The sequence below is a fragment of the Pongo abelii genome, chromosome 11 (assembly GCF_028885655.2).
Source record: "Pongo abelii isolate AG06213 chromosome 11, NHGRI_mPonAbe1-v2.0_pri, whole genome shotgun sequence".
Lineage (NCBI taxonomy): Eukaryota > Metazoa > Chordata > Mammalia > Primates > Hominidae > Pongo > Pongo abelii.
In genome coordinates this window covers 63,180,500-63,201,037 of record NC_071996.2, presented here as the reverse complement: position 1 = coordinate 63,201,037, position 20,538 = coordinate 63,180,500, and positions in this window count along the sequence as shown.

Here is a 20,538-nt window from a genome sequence, read left to right as displayed (position 1 = left end):
CTTCCTTTACATCATCTCCATTGATTGCACATAACACATACTGCCCTAGTCTTTGATCATTTTGTGTATTGGTTAGATAACATTTGCTCTGTGGATTGTCTTCCTCAATTAGATTATAAGCAATTTATAAACAAAGGCTATATTTTACACAATGCAACCATCATGATGCCTAATAAACCTGTTTAATAATAGGCACTTATAGTATTTCTTTACAAATTACCAAATAATAGCAGGACTTTTGCAAGATATTATTTAATTGATTATCCACCCAAAATCCAATCATATATTTATCGTGCACCTATTGTGTATAAACTATTGGCATAGATGCAGGGGATAAAGAAATAAACCAGGAAAAAAAAAAAAAGAATTTCACCCTATGTGAGGCAGTCAAGCAAACACATCCTTATAATATCATGTGGCTAGTGCCATACTGAGAAGCAGTGAAACCTGAAAACAGGGTAACCAATCTCTTCACGGACAGTCTAGATGGGGTTATCAGGGAAGGCTTCACAGAAGAGGTGACTTTTTTTCCCGAGTTTGAAAGCTAATTAGGAGCTTTTTAGAAGGAGAAGGTGTGGAAGTATGTAATACAACTCTTTAAGCATGTCTCCATCCCAGAATTCTTGGGTATAAAATGGTGAAGGATGATGCTGGAAAATAGGCATGGACCAGACTGCAAAGAGGCTTAGATGCCACAATAAGAAGTTAATCATCATCTCATGAGGCAGTCATTGCTAGACTTTTGGATTTTACAGACCAGTGAATTTCAAAGACATTTTAAGATGGCCAAGTTTTTATGTTTCCAAATTAAATCATTTTCTTCAAACATACATTTGCAAACATCAGCATTTCATTTTAGAACACGGTTTTTTAAAAATACCAGAAAGTAGGAAGGACGTAAGTCCCAGAAAAAAACAGTCCCTTAAAAGGAGTCAATTTATTTCTATGAAGAGAAAAACCCCAACAATTTTTTTTTAAGTTTTGATACATTGAAACTTTTATCACAGAATGGCTCTCTTTCCATGAACCTGAATCTGAGAACCTCAGACGTAGCCAATGAGGAACCAATAAAAAATATCAAGTAAGAGAATTACAGAAACTTTTTTTTTTACAAATAAAAATAACTCACATTCCATTTGGACCATTAGCTATGTGTTCCAGAAATATTTCTATTTTACATAATTGCCCATTTCATTGTCTTAACAATATGGAGACCAGGATGTCAAAGGAGCATTAAGCATGTGGTGACAGCTATATTGAGGGCAGCAAACCCAAGGGAGATCAGATGTGGGCTTCAGATTCCACATACACTGCTAAACTTCCTCATGGAGGCAGAGTAAAGTAATCCAGAAAGTCACATCACACTCCTCAGAAAATGCTGTACTTAAACCACCCGGAAAATATTTGAAAATATAAAATTCTAAATAATTCTGAGAAATAAATCTGGATCATTTTGCTCAGAGATCAATTTGATGTGTTTATTGGTTTGTTCATTTTTGACCTTTTAACTCCACAGAGGAGCCCAAGTAGCCACACTTCAAGGGATCTTGCATTTTTATGATTAATGGTGACATATAACCCAAAATCAGAGAAATGCAAAGTGATAGATGAAATTCTAAAGCTCTACAAGTTCAGTCCACTTGGAATTCACATCAAAATGTATGGAGGCATATCCCAGGCTCAAGCTGAAACTGCTAAATTGGGCAGTAAATCTAATGCGAGTTCAGCACATGAATTCTCTGGTATTTCCTGTCTTTAATTTGTCTGGAAATACTTCAAGGATAGCTTTTCTTATATTTCAGAACATGCTGTTGTAAAATGCGGACACATAGAAGATATTTGGTTTGTATTAATAAAGTTGGTTGATATTTGGCTCAAGATTAGTTGTTATATTATTGAGACCAATTAATATATTCCCTAACCAAAGAAAACTCTTCACAAATAGCAAAAAACTATTTTGCAAGGCAACAAAAGGTATTCTTTAATTTAAAAAAAAATACTAGTTACAAACCCGAAGTTATATCATATGGCAGAAATTCACAGAGACAGAAATAACATCATTTTTAGCTGGACAAACAAAACTTTTTTCCCAAAGCCATCAAACTCTTCATATTTAGTGTACAATGCTTTTTTTTTTTTTTTTAATCATTTCCCTGCTCCCATTTTCCCTTTCTCATTTTGGATAGCTCAAATGTCAAAATTCATTGACTCTGCAATATATCCCTGGTGCCCTCAAAATGATATGTGCACATTTTTCTCAGTCCAATGGTTTATTCCTTTGAGGGGAAGTATCTGTAATCTACAAGCATACAAGGAGAGGCATGATATAAGAAATGAACAACAAAGAACTTACTTAAGCATTCACATTGATAACGTACTTGACTAACTGATAAGCCTCCATCCCCATCTTTTTTTCTAAACTCTGTTGGGATACAATCTGGGATTTGGTAAATGATTCTAGTTAGTTTAGTGGCTGTCCTGTATAAACCTTATGCCAGCCTCTTGGCAAATAGTAAATTTGAGCTTCTCAGGGAAATAAGCATCTAGTGGACTTCATACATGGGTAATTTCATGTTTTGTGGAATCTAAAGCTTATACAATTTGGAGATCCACCTTTAGGAAAAAGAATATAAAATTACAAACACAAAACTGGGCACAAATTAGGTACATTTTAGAATGAGAAAGGGAATCACAAGAAATTTTGAGTCTTGGAGATTTCTTCTGAGACCTCCCATCAGAAATGCTTAATGAAATGTTTCCAGATTGCAACCTGACTTTCCCTGCCCACTTAGAATGCAACCAGCAGCTCCTACATCACTAGGGCTGCTGCAAGTGAGGGGCCCTTTATCTTATGAAAAAGTCTTCAAGAATAAAGTAAGACTTTTGCAGTTCTTACTGACTTTTACAAGCCTTTGAATGGGGCTGAGTCAAACTACTTGAATTTAGAAGACTGATGTTAGGTTGGGTGTGGTGGCTCATGCCTATAATCCCAGGACTTTGGGAGCTGATTTGGGAGGATTGGTTGAGGCCAGGAGTTCAAGACCAGCCTGGCCAACGTAGGGAGACCCTCATCTCCACAAAAAAATAAATAAATAATAAATTTTTAAAAAATGGCATTGATGTCTCTTTAGAATTTTATGAGAGTAGTACCTAGCATAAGAGAAAAGGATGGTAGGAAAGATCTCTTGACTGGGCAGTTGACAATTGCCAAACAATTAAAACAAAGACAGATTTTGCCTTTTCTCCCAGTCTGATAACCATTTTTCATTACTTATCCAGCTATCAAGGGCCAACCTTCCTTAAACCAACCAACCTAAAAAGATTAGAAAATCAACAATTCCCTTACACATAATTAATGTAGTTTTAATAAGAGAGTCTAGGGATGACTTTAATTTAAAAACAGAAAATGGTCCTACTATGTAAATATTACCACAAAGAAGGACCTTGATGATTCTAAAACCTAAAGTCAACCATTCTGCAACCAAATTAATAAATTCTTATGATTCTCTCCAACTTGTAACTGGTTTATGGATAATTATTTTCACATGATAAATCTCTCCATTTGGTAACTTTGGGTTATATTTTGCAAATAATTATTTCAGAAGATATACCAAGAAGTGTCAGGGATATGAAAACACAGTCAAGATGACTAGTACATACAAATCACTGTAGCTTTGGAAAAAGGCATCAGATTTTGGAATTGTGTTTTTTCATTTGTTTGCACTTTGGTGACGGTTTAAAATTGATTTTGATGAAGTGAGAGTCCAGTCCTGCCAGTGTGAGCCTCTTAGATTTGTAGGTATCCACGCATTCAAGCACATATCCTTGTGAAACCCTTACTTTTCACAGCTAGAGGCCTACCTACCTCCACAATGCATACGCATACACACACACACACACATGCATACGTACACACATCCCCACACACCAAAGGTTGGCAAACGGTTAAGGTGTATGATTTTCTACTTATTCTGCATCCCAAGAAACTGCTCCCTCTCAAGAAAACTGGGACAGTGTCTCATCATACTTACATGAAAACAAACATCTTGTAAAGTAAGTCCCCTTGAGAATACAGATTGGGACTGGTTCTTAACCTGGAATTTTCAAACCCTTAACTCTGTAACTCCTTTAAATGGTTGGTAAAATTTGGTGTGTATGTGCAATTTTCTGTTCAGAGGTCTGCAGTTTTCATAATATTTTTAATGTAATTCACCTAGAAAACATTAGAGGAAGCCTAGCTATGAAGGATTGCCTGAAAGATGTGTGGTCCATTTATTTGTCTAAATACCCTAATTGTTTTCTTCACTGCACTTTGATTGAGACCATCAGTTAATAGAACTACCCAGAGACATTTGCTGCTGTAGGGATACTGACTAGAACATTGTTTTTCATGCTGTAAAAAACAATGGAGAGAAATATCTGTCTTGTCTTGCCATCAAAATTCATTTTCTTTTTCTGGGTAAGTATGCTTTTTTCTTATGGACAAATAACTGACCACATCTGTCTCCTCTTATTCTCCTCTAGACATCTTAGAAATGAATATCTGACCTGCCCATAGAGAGCATATAGCACTTCATGGTACATACTTTTAGTACACACTGTAGATAGATTCGTGGTTTTGCTTTATGTTCCTGCCTATGTTTTTCTTTTGTTTCATATTTCTCACTGACTGTTATTCTATCAGTTAGGCATTAGGTTTGGTTGTAAGCATGAGACACTCCTCAGATGGGTGCTTAAAAAGTAGAGTCTTATTTTTTCACATAACCGGAGAGGAGACTTTCTCCTTCACAATTGTCTTGTGCTCTCAAGATGGCAGTTCTACTCCAGTGCTGAATCCTCAATTCCAGGGATGAAGAGAAGCAGCACAGATATCAAAAGGCATGTGCCATTTCTGCTTATTTTCATTAGCCAGAACTGTATCATATGACCAATCCCAGCTGGAAGGTACCCTGGGAAATGTAATATTTTTTTGCTGGGCCCATTACCACCTGGACAAAATCAGGGGTTGATTGACAGAGGAGGAAAATCACAACCTACAGTGACCACCAAAATTATCTTCTGGAACTTTGTTACCTTTATAAGCTACTTTGAGTCCTTTTGGGAGGGTGTCATAATAACAAATTAAATACATCAGATTACAATGGGCTACTGCAAAAATTTCTCAAGTGGTTTCTGATATGATGTAATTACAACTCAAATATGTGAAGTATAATTCCTGACTAACCTGGGCTCTAATTCAAAATCTCAAAGTTGTTCCATGGTGAGAATTTGGGGTACTCAAGCAAAATTGAAGTAGACTGCCAGAGAAAGAGATCCCACTCCTCATTCCCATTGAATATCTGCCTTATGCCAGGCACTATGCTGCGTTCAGGGACTTTGAAAATTAACCAGGTTCAGTTAATTCCTAGCCCGAAGAAGCTCAGTTAAGTATAAGCAACAGAGAGCAGACCCACAATTGTGATAGTGTGATAAGTACATGTCCATGGCACCATGGGAGCATGGAGAAGAGGCTGTAACCTGCCTGGGGTGGGAAGGGCAGAGGAGACCTTCTGGAGGAGAGAACACTTGACCTTGAGGATGAGTTGGGATTATCACATGGATGTGATGAAAAGGGGATTTATAGCCTGATGTACGTAAGTGGAGAGGTTGCAAATAGCCCTGAAATATGCCTGAGATGGCAAGCAAGAGATAATATTAAAGAGTTCCGGACAGCAAAATGCATGTACACTGAGCTAAGGAGTCTGGATTTTATATTCCAGACAATGGAAAAAGTAGCAAAAGTTTTTTCTCATGTGGAGAAGAATCATGTCCATATATCTGAGTATTAAAAAGGGTACCTTGGCAGCTGTGCACTGCATGTATTGGAGACAGGAAGAAATGTCAGGAGGTTGCTGTAACAACCCAGGCAAGAGAAACTGAAAGACTGAGCCAGGGCAGTGTCTCTGGAGGGAGAGGAAAGGGGAGAGCTGTTTTGAAAGCTGTTAGGATTAGAAACTTGTCAGGGCATGATGACTGATCACGTGGAGCAGGTGACTGTTACTAGAAGTTTAGTGTAACCCTATCCTCAGATTTATCATGTTCTAAATGAGGCTTCTGAGTCATACGTTGATATCATTTACCAGAAGAGAGGATACAGGGTAAAGAGCTGGGGGCAAGGAGGCTGGGGAGGAAATTTCAGGAGAGGGGTACTGAAAAGGGGAGAGATGATTTCCATTTTTGACATATTGGAAACAACTCTGCAACACCCATGTGAAGTTGCCTAGAGGTAGTCAGAATTCCATTTCCTTCTAACTTCTCCAGGAACCTCCTGCGGCAGTTATCCCTTCTCCCATCTTCATTTTCAATTTCACCTCCTCTGGGATCTCCTTCCCTATAGCCTGCCATGTTCCTCATGTGACTCCCATCCCCATCTCCATCTCCACCTCAACCACTTCCTACCTTCATTCTCTGAGCTCCAGCCACACTGTACTTCCTATTGGTTCCAGGTATGTGCCATGCTCTCTCCTACCTCAGGGCCTTTGCATTGCTTTCACACTCTGCCTAAATGCTCTCTTTCTTCTACTTCCTTCCTTTCACCTAGCTAACACCTATCCACCCCTACCCAAACCCACAGGCAACCTTTGTTTTATATTCCCAGAGCACCTAATATTTCATGTCATTTTTGTCTGATTATAATGTTTTACTTAATTATTTATAATTACTTGTTTAATGCCTGTCATTCATGATGGATTTCTGCTCCATAAGGGTAAGGGCCCTCCCTTGCACAGAGCTTAGCTAAAGCACTCAGTAGACTTTTGCTAACTGATGATACACAAGTTTTTATCATCTTAAAAATGAAAATAGGAGGGCAGAGCAAGATGGACAAATAGAAGCCTACACCATTTATTTCCCCCACAGGAACACCAAATTTTAACAAGTAACCACACACAAGAAAAGCATCATCATAAGAACAAAAAATCAGGCAAGCTATCACAGTACCTAGTTTTAGTTTCATATTGCAGAAACAGGCATTGAAGAGGGTAGGAGACAGTCCTGAATCACCAACGCTACCCCTCCTCAATTTGCTGGCAGCCACCAGTAGTACAGAGAGAGAGTCTGTGCATGTGGGGGAGGGAGAGTGCAGTGACTGGTGGACTTCACATAGAACTCACTGCTTCCCTGTCACAGTGGAGAGCAAAGCTGTGCTGGGCTCACCTGAAGCCTACATATGGAGGGAGCATTTGGACCAGACATAGCCAGAGGAGAATCACCCATCCCAGTGGACAGAACTTGAGCTTCTCGGAAGGCCTTGCCAGCGTGGGCCAAAGTGCTCTAGGGTCCTAGGTAAAGTTGAAAAAGGACTGTAATTGCTAGCAACTCCTAGGGCTGGGCTGGGCTTAGAGCCAGTGGACTAGGGTGGCAAGTGACCTAGAAAGACAACAGATGGAACAGCTAAAAGAGTGCTTGAACCACTCCTCCCCCAACCCCAGGCAGTGCAGCTGGGAGCAACAGAAGTGACTTCTTCCTTCTGCTTGAGGAGAAGAAAGTGAAGAGTAAAGAGGACTTTGTCTTTCATCTTGAATACCAGCTCAGCCACAGTAGGACAGCTATAAGCACCTACATCAAAAACGAAGAAAAACTTCAAATAAATGACCTAACAATGCATCTTAAAGAATTAGAAAAGCAAAAGCAAACCAAACCCAAAATTAGTAGAAAAAAAGGAATAAGAATCAGAGCAGAAATAAATGAAATGAAGAAAACTATACAAAATATCAACAAAACGAAAAATTGTTTTTTGAAAACATAAATAAAATTGACAAATTTTTAGCCAAACTAACCAAGAAAAAAAGAGAGAAGACCCAAATAAATAAAATCAAAGATGAAAAGAAGCATTACAACTGATACTGCAGAAATTCAAAGGATCACTAGTGGCTACTATGAGCAACTATATACCAATAAATTGGAAATCTAGAGGATATGGATAAATTCTTAGACACATACGACCTACCAAGATTTAACCATGAAGAAATCCAAAACCTGAACAGACCAATAACAACTAACAAGATCGAAGCTGTAATAAAAACTCTCCCAGTAAAGGAAAGCCTAGGACCCAATGGCTTCACTGCTGATCTCTACCAACCATATAAGAAGAATTAATACCAATCCTACTCAAACTATTCCAAAAAATAGAGGAGGAGGAAACACTTTCAAATTCATTCTTTAAGGCCAGTATTACCCTGATACCAAAACCAGACAAAGACACATAAAAGAAAACTACAGGCCGATATCTCTGATGAACGTTGATGTAAAACTCCTCAACAAAATAGTAGCAAACTGAAGTCCACATTAAAAAGATCACTTATCATGACTAAGTGGGATTTATCCCAGGGATGCAAAGATGGTTCAACATATGCAAATCAATTTTTGTGATACAGCATATCAACAGAATGAAGGACAAAAACCATATGATCATTTCAACTGATGCTGAAAAAGTATTTGAGGCCGGGCACGGTGGCTCACACCTGTAATCCCAGCACTTTGGGAGGCTGAGGCGGGCAGATCACGAGGTCAGGAGATCGAGACCATCCTGGCCAACACGGTGAAACCCAGTCTCTACTAAAAATACAAAAAATTAGTCAGGTGTGGTGGCGGGTGCCTGTAGTCCCAGCTACTTGGGAGGCTGAGGCAGGAGAATGTCGTGAACCCGGGAGGTGGAGCTTGCAGTGAGCCAAGATCATGCCACTGCACTCCAGCCCGGGAGACAGTGAGACTCTGTCTCAAAAAAAAAAAAAAGTATTTGATAAAATTCTGTATTCCTTAGGAAAAAAATCCTCAAAAAAACTGGGTGTAGAAGAAACATATCTCAACATAATAAAAGCCATATATGACAGACCCACAGCTAGTATCATACTGAATGGGGAAAAACTGAAAACCTTTCCTCTAGTATCTGGAACACAACAAGGTTGTTCATTTTCACCACTGTTATTCAACACAGTACTAGAAGTCCTTGCTAGAGCAATCAGACAAGAGAAAGAAAGGGCATCCAAATTGGAAAAGAAAAAGTCAAATTATCTTTATTTGTAGATGATATAATCTTATGTTTGGAAAAATCTAAATACTCCACCAAAAAACTATTAGAACTGATAAACAAATTCAGTTAAGTTGCAGGATATAAAATCAACATACAAAAATCTGTAGCATTTCTATATGCCAACAGTGAACAACCTGAAAAAGAAATCAAAAAAGTAATCCCGTTCGGAAGAGCCACAAATAAAATTTAATATCTAGGAATTAGCTTAACCAAAGAAATGAGAAATCTCTACAATAAAAACTATAATACTCTGATGAAGGAAATTGAAAACGCCAAAAAAAAAAGATATTCCATGTTCACAAATTGGAAGAATCAATACTGTTAAAATGTCCATACTACCCAAAGCAATATAAAAATTCAATGCAATCCCTGTCAAAATACCAATGATGTTTTTTGCAAAAATAGAAAAAAAATTCTAAAATTTATATGGAATTATAAAAGACCCAGAATAGCCAAAGCTATCCTGAGGGAAAAAAAAAAAAAAAAAAAAAACTGGAGCAATCACATTCTCTGACTTCAAATTATACTACAGAGCTATGGTAATAAAAACACCATGTTACTAGCATAAAAACAGACACATAGACCAATGGAACAGAATAGAGAGTCCAGAAACAAATCCATATAGCTATAGTGAACTCATTTTCAACAAAACTGTCGAGAACATATTGGCAAAGGACAGTCTCTTCAACAAATGGTGCTGGAAAAACTGGATATCCAAATGCAGAAGAATGAAACTTGACTCCTATCTTTCTCCATATTCAAAAATCAGATCAAAATGGATTAGGCTTAAAGCTAAGATCTCAAACTATGAAACTACTACAAGAAAACATTGAGGAAACTCCAGGACACTGGTCTGCACAAAAATTTCTTGAATAATACCCCACAAGCTCAGGCAATCCAAAGCAAAAGCGGACAAATGGGATATCAGGTTAAAAAGCTTCTGCACAGTGAAGCAAACAACCAACAAAGTGAAGAGACAACACACAAAATGGGAGAAAATATTTGCAAACTACCATCTGACAAGGGATTAATAACCAGAATATATAAGAAGCTTAAACAACTCCACAGGAAAAAGAAATCTAATAATCCAATTAAAGAACGGGCAAGAGATTTGAATAGACATTTCTCAAATGAAGACATACAATGGCAAGTAGAAATATAAAAAGGTGTTCAACATCATTGATAATCAGAGAAATGCAACTCAAAACTATAATGAGATATCATATCACCTCAGTTAAAATGACTTTTTTTTTTTTTTTTTTTTGAGACAGAGTCTCACTCCATCATCCAGAAAGGAGTGCAATGGCATGATCTAAGCTCACTGCAACCTCTGCCTCCTGGGTTCAACTGATTCTCATGCCTTAGCCTCCCAAGTAGCTGGAGTTACAGGCACACACCACCACTTTAAATTCCTGTCGCTCCACTAATTCTGCTTGGGCAAATGTGCCTATTGAACTTATCATTGTGAAATATAATGGGTGAATTTCAATTATTAAGCTGACCCCCTCTCCCCTTGCAGCATTTAACACTGTTGCCTTTCTGTTTTTTTGATGGCTTCTCTAACACTACCTTTTCCTGGACCCCGTCCCTCCACTTCCCACCCCCACTGATAATTTCTTCTCCATTCGTTCACTGTATTTGTTTTTGACTATCTAATAAATGCCAGTTTCTGTCCTTAGTCCCCGTAGTTTTTCCTTGTACACTGAACTAATCTCACTAGTAATCAAGTCACAATTTGGGGTGCCACCAAAATCCCCCATGATGCTCCTGTATGGACCTATATTTCACAGGAAGAGGAAATTCCACTTCTTTCTGTGAAATATAGGTCCACACAGGGGGATTGTGGGGGATGAGACAGAAAAGGTCCAGCTTAGATGTAGTTAAGTTTGGAGGGTAGAGGCTTAGGAGTTTGCCTGGTGGCCTCTACTTCTTGGTGAGGAAGATAGGAGGTCTTCTCCTGGGACTGAGTGTGGCATATGTGGAATAATGAGGAGAGAGGTAAAGATGTGGAGTAGAGACTGAGAATTGGAGAAGCACCCGGCCAAGAGTGTGTACTACATTGTCAAAGTACTACCCAAGCACTGAGGAGTGGGGGCCATCACAGAACTGGGAGAGTCTCTCTAGAAGTTTTCATGAGCCACTTTGGCTTAGTTCAGAAAGTCATATTGGCTGGATCTGCCCAGGGCTGCAGATTCGTATGATGGGTTTCATGGGAAAACAAGGGGGAAAGGGAAATGACAGTGCTGGGGAGAGGATAGGTGAAGACACAAAATGTAGAACCTAGGCTACATTTAGAGGGAGAAAGAGGAGCCAGGAAAGTGCTAGTAGGCTGGGAAAAAAATTAGTGATCAAAGAATGTCTAATTCCTAGCAATTGAAGGGCTGCTCTTGAAGGATTTACCTCCATAAAGAAAGAAAAAGGAAGAGGTAGCCAATTCCCTTCCTTTTCTGACTTCAGGTGGCTTTCTCTTTGTTTTTGCATGTCCTCCTCTTACACCAGAATCATATGAACAATTGCACTATGAGCATTAGTTTTGGAGTTATACAGATCTGGCTCCTCTACCTACCATATGATCTTCGGCAACTAGAAAAAGGTGATAAAAATAGTCCTTCATTCATAAGGTTGGTGTTAGAATTAAGTGAGTCTACACATACAAAGCTCAGCAAGGTATCTGGTACATAGTAAATGTTCAATAAAAGTTAGTTCTTATTATCACCAACATCTGGGGAAATGAATATTTGCTGAGGATTACCTTCTGAACAGGAAACATTTCAGGTAATATTGCCATTATAAATTGTAAATTCTAATAAGGATTTTCTACCCTGGGAGCATATCCTTTGCTAAATTGGCAGAATACTTGAATTGGTGTGACTCATTTCAGTAGTCTAGGTCTAAAAGTAGTCTAGATTCTAAAATGCCCACATGGGCTTTTGTTTCAACCTCGGAATACAGAAAGCTTGAGATTCACAAACTTTTGGAGAAACAGGCAACTTTATTCTGAAAGCATACTTCCTTGACTGGGAGGGACAATTTACACTCCTCATTTGTCAAATTAATGCCCTTGGATTTATTACTTCACTTCAGTGTGCCTTAAGTTGGAATTTAGGGTGGATAATAATTTTCTTGAGCTGTTTTTGCCAATCACTGCAACCAAGCAATTTCTGAATTTGCTGTATCAGCATGACACTCTATTCAGTTGTCATTCTTCATAATCCTGTGAGAAGGAAGGCAGTTACCAGGGTGGTTACCAGGTTGTGTTTGGTAGTCAGACAGAGGTAATGTCTAATTCTGGCTATGCTTCTTACTGGCTTGTGATTTAAAGCAATCTCTGTAGGCCTCAGGGTACTCATCTCTAAAATGGGATAGTAAGAGTGCCTATCTCATAGACTTATGATGACTATCAAGAACTATATTATACAAGAAAAATGTGTGCATACAGCACACATAGTCAGCACTCAGAAAATGTTAGCTAATTACAAATGTTTATTATTTTTTCATCAGTCTAACTCATGTTGTTTTATCCACCTAAGTAAAAGAGCAGCTGAAAGAAACAAAACTAATTGAGTTATGGGGTCAGTCCTACCAAAAAGAAGTATGGCTGTCTTAGCCCTCAAACTAAAGACTTCAGTAGCTTCAAATGATTTAATCACTTCAAATATATATGAGTGAATCATCAAAATGGAAAATTTATTTTTCAAAATAGTGTATGAATAAAATGTAAGATTGTCAATCTATCTGACATTTCATGGATCAGGTGGTGCCATTTCCATGAGTGGGTTCAGCAGTCTTTGCTGTTGTTGTGGTGGCTGCCACTGTGGTTGGTAGTGTTTTTGTGCTTGCACTACCATCTTTAGAGAGACAGCACAAGGATCAGGAGGCTAGGTACAAATCCAGAGAACAAGCCAACCCTGTCTCTGCACCTGTGGCCAAAATGCTTTTATGGGTCATTTCAGTTCGGCTAAGATTTCTCAGTCTCTGCTGACCAGGACTAAAGAGGAGGACACTGACAGAGAAGCCCTTCAATAGTTCTTCCCAAGCCGAGCAGGAGATTTACAGCCCATCTTTCCAGCTTGGACCTTGGAGATGATCCAACTTTAAAATATGAAAAGGATATCCCAAGCATCAGGAGTTGTTAAGAGCTCTCAGGGATGGGTTCTTCTGCCTTGCCTTGACTTTCTCAAAGATTAAACTACTTTCCTGTGTTCTTTCCTCAAGTAGAGACAGATGGCAGAAATATAGGCTGGCATCATGGAGAGTGAGGGGGACACAGCACGTCATAATGACAGTCCACCCTTTATATTTTATACTCTTAGAAACCTCAAATCATAGTGCCCTTTCATCATATGCTTCAACATATGCTTCTCTTGATTTTGTAAAAATTATTTTAATTTTTAATTATCTTAATACTAGAAATCAGTAACATTGTATGTGTCAACTCTAAAAGTATGCTTTTTGAAAATGACATGTAAATTATACATACTGTCACTGGCAAAATGGTCATTTTCAAAAAAATAGCGCTATCGATCCCACCTAACTAGATTCCATGTACTGTTGTAAACAGGCAACATTAATTTTTCAGTTAGTCTAAATAGCTGCTCAACTTCACTGGAGGTTAATTTACAGTTGGGATTTTATGGATCAAATCATATTTGATGCAATAGTAAAAAAAAAAAGTTATTCTAAGGATCTGTCACTATCTCCGCTAAATAAAATATTTATTTAGCCTGGTTTCCGCAGAGTACCGAGTTTTTTCATTGATGGCTGTTCCATGTTACTTCAAGGTCAGTAATACTCTGAGACTACTCAACACAGACAAAAGTTCTACTCATCACGCACATTTCATTCTATGGATTTAATTTCACATTTACGTTAGTTTGCCATAACTTAACAACAGAAATCCACACAAAAATTACCAACTAAGACTTCGAAAATGCTTCAGTTTGTAAGCTGATATTTTCCAAACACAGGCAAGGGGAATCCTTTTGCTGACACCACAAAATCTAACCATGCCTATTACAAGATTCAGGAAAATTATAAACTCAAAGCACAGAGAGAAGCAATCTATGTGAATTCAGAACCCTTCCCATGCACTTCCCACCTCTGAAAAATTAGGCTTCTCAAGGTCAAGGAGGAACACCTGCCTGACTACTAATAGGCTATCATTTGTCCTGTGTAAAGTATACTTCTGCAAACCTCCAAGTGAGGCTGATAGCTGAAAGAAAGGGGGTTTCATAATCTTCCTGCAGAAAACTCACTGGAGTTTTTAACAAGCTTTACTAGAGAGATTCTTCTTTGAATCTAAACTAAATCTTTGAGACATGGACTCCTCCTTTATCTTTTTCCTCTTAGGTTTGCTTTAGCTTAGAAAATAATTGCTATTCTTTCTACTCCTATCAGGAGGGCATGGTAAGCAGACCAGAAAGTGGAGCCAACATCTCTGCTCAGAATGCAGCTGTTCATACCTACAAGGGTCATGCTTATCGTTTACAAATGTTTTTGTAAGAGAAATTTTTGAAAGATACACACATACACAAATACATACCTGTATGCACACACATGCAGACTCTAATTCTTACAAATAAATGGTTTACACTTTTTTTAGTGTGTTCTCATTCAATCAATGGCCATATATGTGGCAGATGGTTCCATCTGAAGGTGGTTGTAAAATATCTCCCATTCTACATGCTCTTCTGCAAGTGTCTTTACCACTCCCTCATCAAGAAGGGAAATCTCATTACTCTCTCTTGAATCTGGCTGGCCCTGGTGAGCTGATGGCCTATAGGATGAGGCAGAAGTGATGCCAAATGACTTCCACAGGTTGACCAGAAAAGGTCATGCAATGTCCATCTGGCTCTCTTGAAATGCTGACCCTCTAGACAGGGTCAGCCTATTGGTGACTAAAGAAAGCCTCATTTAGGGTGTCACTCTTAGAACACAGCCACCATGCTGGGAAAAACCGAAGCCACATGGTGAGGTCACGCATACAGCTTGCAGTCAGTAGTCCTAGCTTAGCCCACCCTTTGAGTCCTCCCAACCCAGAAGCCAGAAAATGGAGAGAAGCCTCCAGATGATTCTAGACCCAGCTGATCCAGTCACCTCCAACCATTCAAGTTTTCCCAGCTGAGATCCCAGACATTGTGACACAAAGACAAGAAATTCACACCTACCTAATTCCTGACCAGAAAAAAAATCTATGGGCATATTAATATGATTATTGTTTCATACCTCTAAAATGTTTGCTACTTAGCAATAGGTAACTAGAATAAAATACATATGTGCTTTTTCATAGAATGTGTGATTTTAGGCTTTTTTCCACTCAGGCTTTTATTAATCACCAATATGCTTATTGTCATCTAAAGGACAGTTTAAATAACATGAAAAGAGTACAGGCTTTAGAGTCACAAAGTCCTGGCTATCTGGATATCTCAGGCAGCTGAGAGATAGCTACTTATTTGTTCCAAGTTTCCGTTTCTTCATCTGTCATTGGTAATACTAACATTTACCTATTGGGATTGTTGGGAGGATCAAATGAGATAAATCACATGATGCTTGACATATAGCAGATTTCTGGAAATGGCTTCCTTTTCCTGTGTAGGATTCATACCTATCACTTTATTGGTGTTATAATTGCTTTAAAAATACAAAAATTTTGCCAACTTCTAGTTAATCAGCAGAATGGCATAAAAATAAAAACAATATTTTTTTAAAATGAAATCTCAAGTTTTTCCCCCCATATAAGCTGAGAACTTAACATCCTACATTACATATGTGCTTTTTATTTCCCCCCAGTGTTAACATATGAAAGAGTCTAGAAACCTGACTGGTATCTGGTGAATGCCATACAAGTGTTTAATTTTTGTTATCACTTTCTACTTATTTCTATTGAGTTGTATTTTATTGGCTTCTGACTAGTGTTAACTTTACTAAAGCCATTTTGAAGTTGGAGTTTCTAGGCAAAAATGTTTCCGTAAGTGATCTCACTCTATTCAGTCTTTTAATGTCCTGGCACTCTTACTTGTCCTGTTAAATATAAAACAAGGTAACTCATCACATAGCCCCAAGTTCTGACTGCGGAACCACTTGCCTCTTACAACCTCCATAATTGTAGAGAAGTCTGAGAATACAATCTGTGTTTTCAAATCTATTTTGTGAGCTAGATTATTAATGAAAGTGAAATACCAAGTCTAGAACTTAACCATCAGTAGTACTGTCTTTCAGATAATTCATTCCTATGTAGGTAAATTATTCAGGAAGGAGAATTCCTCATATCCTGACAATGTTCCAAAGGATAAGCCTCCATGATCTCTGATGGTTACATATCCCAATGTTTCATACCTAGAAACTCCTAGAAAAAAGGATTTTACTCATTTTTAACCTAAATTCCTCCTGCTGCAGATAAAGTTTATTCTCTCCATGTTAAGTCATTCAGTACAGACAAGTTTCACAAAAGCATCATCCTCCCAATATCACTGCAACTTCTTGGGGCCCTTAACTGCCCCCATAGCATTTTATCTATGAGACATGTAGGAGGCTGGCTTTCAAACTTTAAATCATGTATATATTCCTCCAAGTGGACAATGAACTAATAGTAATAGTTCTTTAATGTATTCCATGTATCACTTTGATTAGTATCTGTTAAAAGAAATCTGTCAGATTAACCCACCCTAAAGTTTGTCATGCCAAAATTTTGATGGTGATTCATCAATATATTTTTTCTAGGGACTTAAAAATGAAATTTTAAAATAACACTTCTCAATATATTTTGTAGATGTGAAAATTAAACATATTCTTTTATGCTCTTCAGAGTTATCTTTTAGAATAATACAGTATTACCTTCCCAACACTCTTACTCCTCTCAAATTCTAAAAAGTGATAGCAGCTGTATATGTAGTGATTTCAACAAATTCCTGTAGATATTTATCATATCCAGTTGATTTTGAAATTCATCATCAGTTAATTCCTCATCCCTGTCCATTCTCCAGATTCTCTGTTCCTTGTCTATGCTGATATCCTGATCTCCTAGATTAAGTAAAAAATGAATGCACAATGACCAAGCTTCTAGTTGTTCACGTGTTACCTTATTTTTTACCCAAGTTTATCTTTTATATTCATCTTTATCTTGAATGTGTGCATGTACATGTACTGTTACACATGTATGCATGTATGTGTGTAGGTTTGTATGTGTATTTTTTTTTCTTTTATTATTATTATTATTTACTACTCTCTTTTCGTCAGTTATAGAAACAACATATTTCTCAACATTTTTGTCCTTGATTTTTTTAAAAAGGCTTGTATTTCTTTCAGGTCCCTTTTATTTTAACTTACTCCTTAATTTAGCAGCTCTGTTTTTTACTGTTAAAACCTATTTTTTTTTCCTTTTGGCTGTCTGTTTGTATTTTATTCACTTAGTCACAAATATCCAATAAATGACCACTGAGTACCATGCACAGTGGTGGGCATAAGACAAATCCCCGAAGACACAGGTCAAGGATCACGTCTGGGTAAATGTTGGGCTCAATGCCTGGTCTGCTCCCAGCCCCACAAGGTTTCTACTGGTGAAATAAGATAAAGATGAATATGAAAGAGAGGCTTGGGTAAAAAAGAAGGTCACACATGAACAACTAGAAGCTTGGGCATTGTGCAGAGAGAAGCAGAATCAAGATCATAGACTGAGCACATGGACTCCTTCCCTTCATGCAAGTTCTGGGCATTGCTCTCGACATCAACCAGCACTCATTTTCTCTCCCTTCCTGTATGTCCCGGACTCCCTTTCCTCCAGGGGTCTTGATAAGCGTAATTTCTCCTAATGAGTTGCATCTCATGCTTCAGAAGGCTGAAGGGAAGAGCCCTGAGCTCAGTGGAGGTGACATTTGCAGCAGTCCCAGGCTTTCTCCAGAGAATCACCAGCTTTGGTGCTCTGACTGTGCTAGAACCTGGGAGCTCAGTGAGTTTTCTGTAGCTCTGATCCATGTTCAGTAGAACCTCAGATTCCTCCAAAGCTGGTGAAGAACCTTGGGGCAAGCTGAATCCCTTCCCTCACCTTCCTGGGCCTTTGGTTCTCTGGCCCTTCCAATGGCTTTTCAAGCACCCAATTTCCTGTCCTTTCTTCCTTGAAATTCCTAAAAGGTTCTCTGCTTTAGAGACTAGACATTGACTGGTACACTGCCCCAAATTCCTTGAAATGACAGGCAACATATTTTAAAATAGTATTAAACATACAATGTGCCATCAACAGACCAGAAAATTTAAGTTATGCTTGAAATAAGGCAAGCAGATGGAATCAGATCTATAGAAAAACAAAACTGAAGAAAGCCATCATTTAAAAAACGTGCATGAGAAAACTGTTGTGAAGGTGGGACTGGCACAGGGCGGGCAGTCCAAATTTAGAACTACTGGAAACAGGGAGTGAGAGAGTACATGGCACATTTATTAGGGTGATTAATGGACTGGACTTGGTACTGCCTATCAGTCTCTCCTTGGTCTCCTGCCTGTGCTAAAGCAGCGAAGAGTAGTAGACAATTTCAGGTCAAAGCACCCAGGAAGAGCATGGAAATAAAGGGGCACAGTATTACTACCCAAGATAGCTGTTTGGCACCAGGAGGAAGTAGAAAGGTGGCTGAAAGGAAGACAAGCTACCAGAACACCCTGATGTCAGCTTGTCCTGTCCCTTGCCTACAATTGTCAGTGGAAATATGTAATAAGCACAGATAATATTCACAGAGCAGTAAATAAGGATTTGCAACTACAAAGATGAGTGAACAAACAAGAACTCTTTTTTTTTTCTTTTTTTTTTTTTTTTTTGAGACAGAGTCTTGCTCTGTCGCCCAGACTGGAGTGCAGTGGCGCAATCTCACCTTACTGCAAGCTCCGCCTCCCAGGTTCACGCCATTCTCCTGCCTCAGCCTCCCAAGTAGCTGGGACTGCAGGCGCCCACCACCACACCTGGCTAATTTTTTGTATTTTTTAGTAGAGATGGGGTTTCACCGTGTTAGCCAGGATGGTCTCGATCTCCTGACCTCGTGATCCACCCGTCTCGGCCTCCCAAAGTGCTGGGATTACAGGCGTGAGAAGAATTCTTTAAATATTTGTAGGAAGCCAGTAAATGCCATGAAAGAGAGGCCTGAAACTCCATTTACAAAAGAATTTATCCCCAAGAAAAAGAAATTAATACAGCAAGAAGGGACTTCGAAATAAGTAAAATTAATGTCTGCAAGGAGATTTGAAAGGATAATGCCCCTGTGAAAAAAATCTGAAAAATTTCCCATTAATTTTTTGTCAGTAATATTAAAAATACAACGTTAATTTGAACAACATAACATTTACAGGTAAAAAAATAACTTACTAAACTACAAGATCATTCCAAAGAGTCTGTCACAGTGCAGCTAAAAAGGACAAAACAGTGGAAAGCATGAGAGCTAAATAGGAGACATAAATAATAGACTCAGGAGTCCAACCTCTATGCAGCAAGAAATCCAGGAAAAGAACAAACAGGATGGAGAGTGGAGTAGAGCAAGTGATCAATAAAACAATCAAATAAAATTTTAGCTGAAGAAAAACTTGGTTTCTCAGATTTAAGAGCTCAATTACAGAAATATAACACTTAGAAATGTCACAGTGAACTCTCAAAGCTGCAGAGAAAATCCTCAAAGTTTCCAAGAAGAAAAAAATCATATAATCATATTAAAAAGACAATCAGATTGCCAGCAGTTTTCTTATTGGCAATACCAAGTGTAAGAAAATAGTGGAGAGATTTATCAAAGTTAAAGAGAAAAAATATTTTTAATCTAAAATCTTATGTTTTAAAGGCAACTGTGGTATTTTAAAATACCAGGCAACACCAGACAAAATAGAATTCTAGGAAAAACACATTTTTAGAAAGGGAAAATCAAGTTATATCTTCTGTTGATTAAACATATAATCAATCAAGAAACTTCACACAGCAAACAAAACTATATAATACAAAATAGGATAGGATTATAAGGAGAAACCGGTAAATACTCCATCATCATAAGAGACTCTAACATATCTCTCTCACAAATCAAAATAGCAATTAGATTGTGCATCAAAGGACACAATCAACAGAGTAAAAAGACAACCTACAGAATGGGAGAGAATATTTGCCAATCATGTATCTGATAAGGGGTTAATATCCAGAATAAAGAACTTATCCAACTCAACAACAAACAAATCACCTAATTTAAAAAAGGACAAAGAGCATTTCTCCAAAGAAGATGGCCAACAAACATGCGAAAAAAATTCTCAGCATTACCAATCATTAGAGAAATACAAACAAAAACCACAGTAAGCTATCACCTCATCCCTTTAGAAAGACTGCTATTAAAACACACACACACACACACACACACACACACACAGAGAGAGAGAGAGAGAGAGAGAGAGAGAATAACCAGTGTTGGCAAGGATGTGAATAAATTGGAACCCTGTACTTTGCCAGTGGGAAGGTAAAT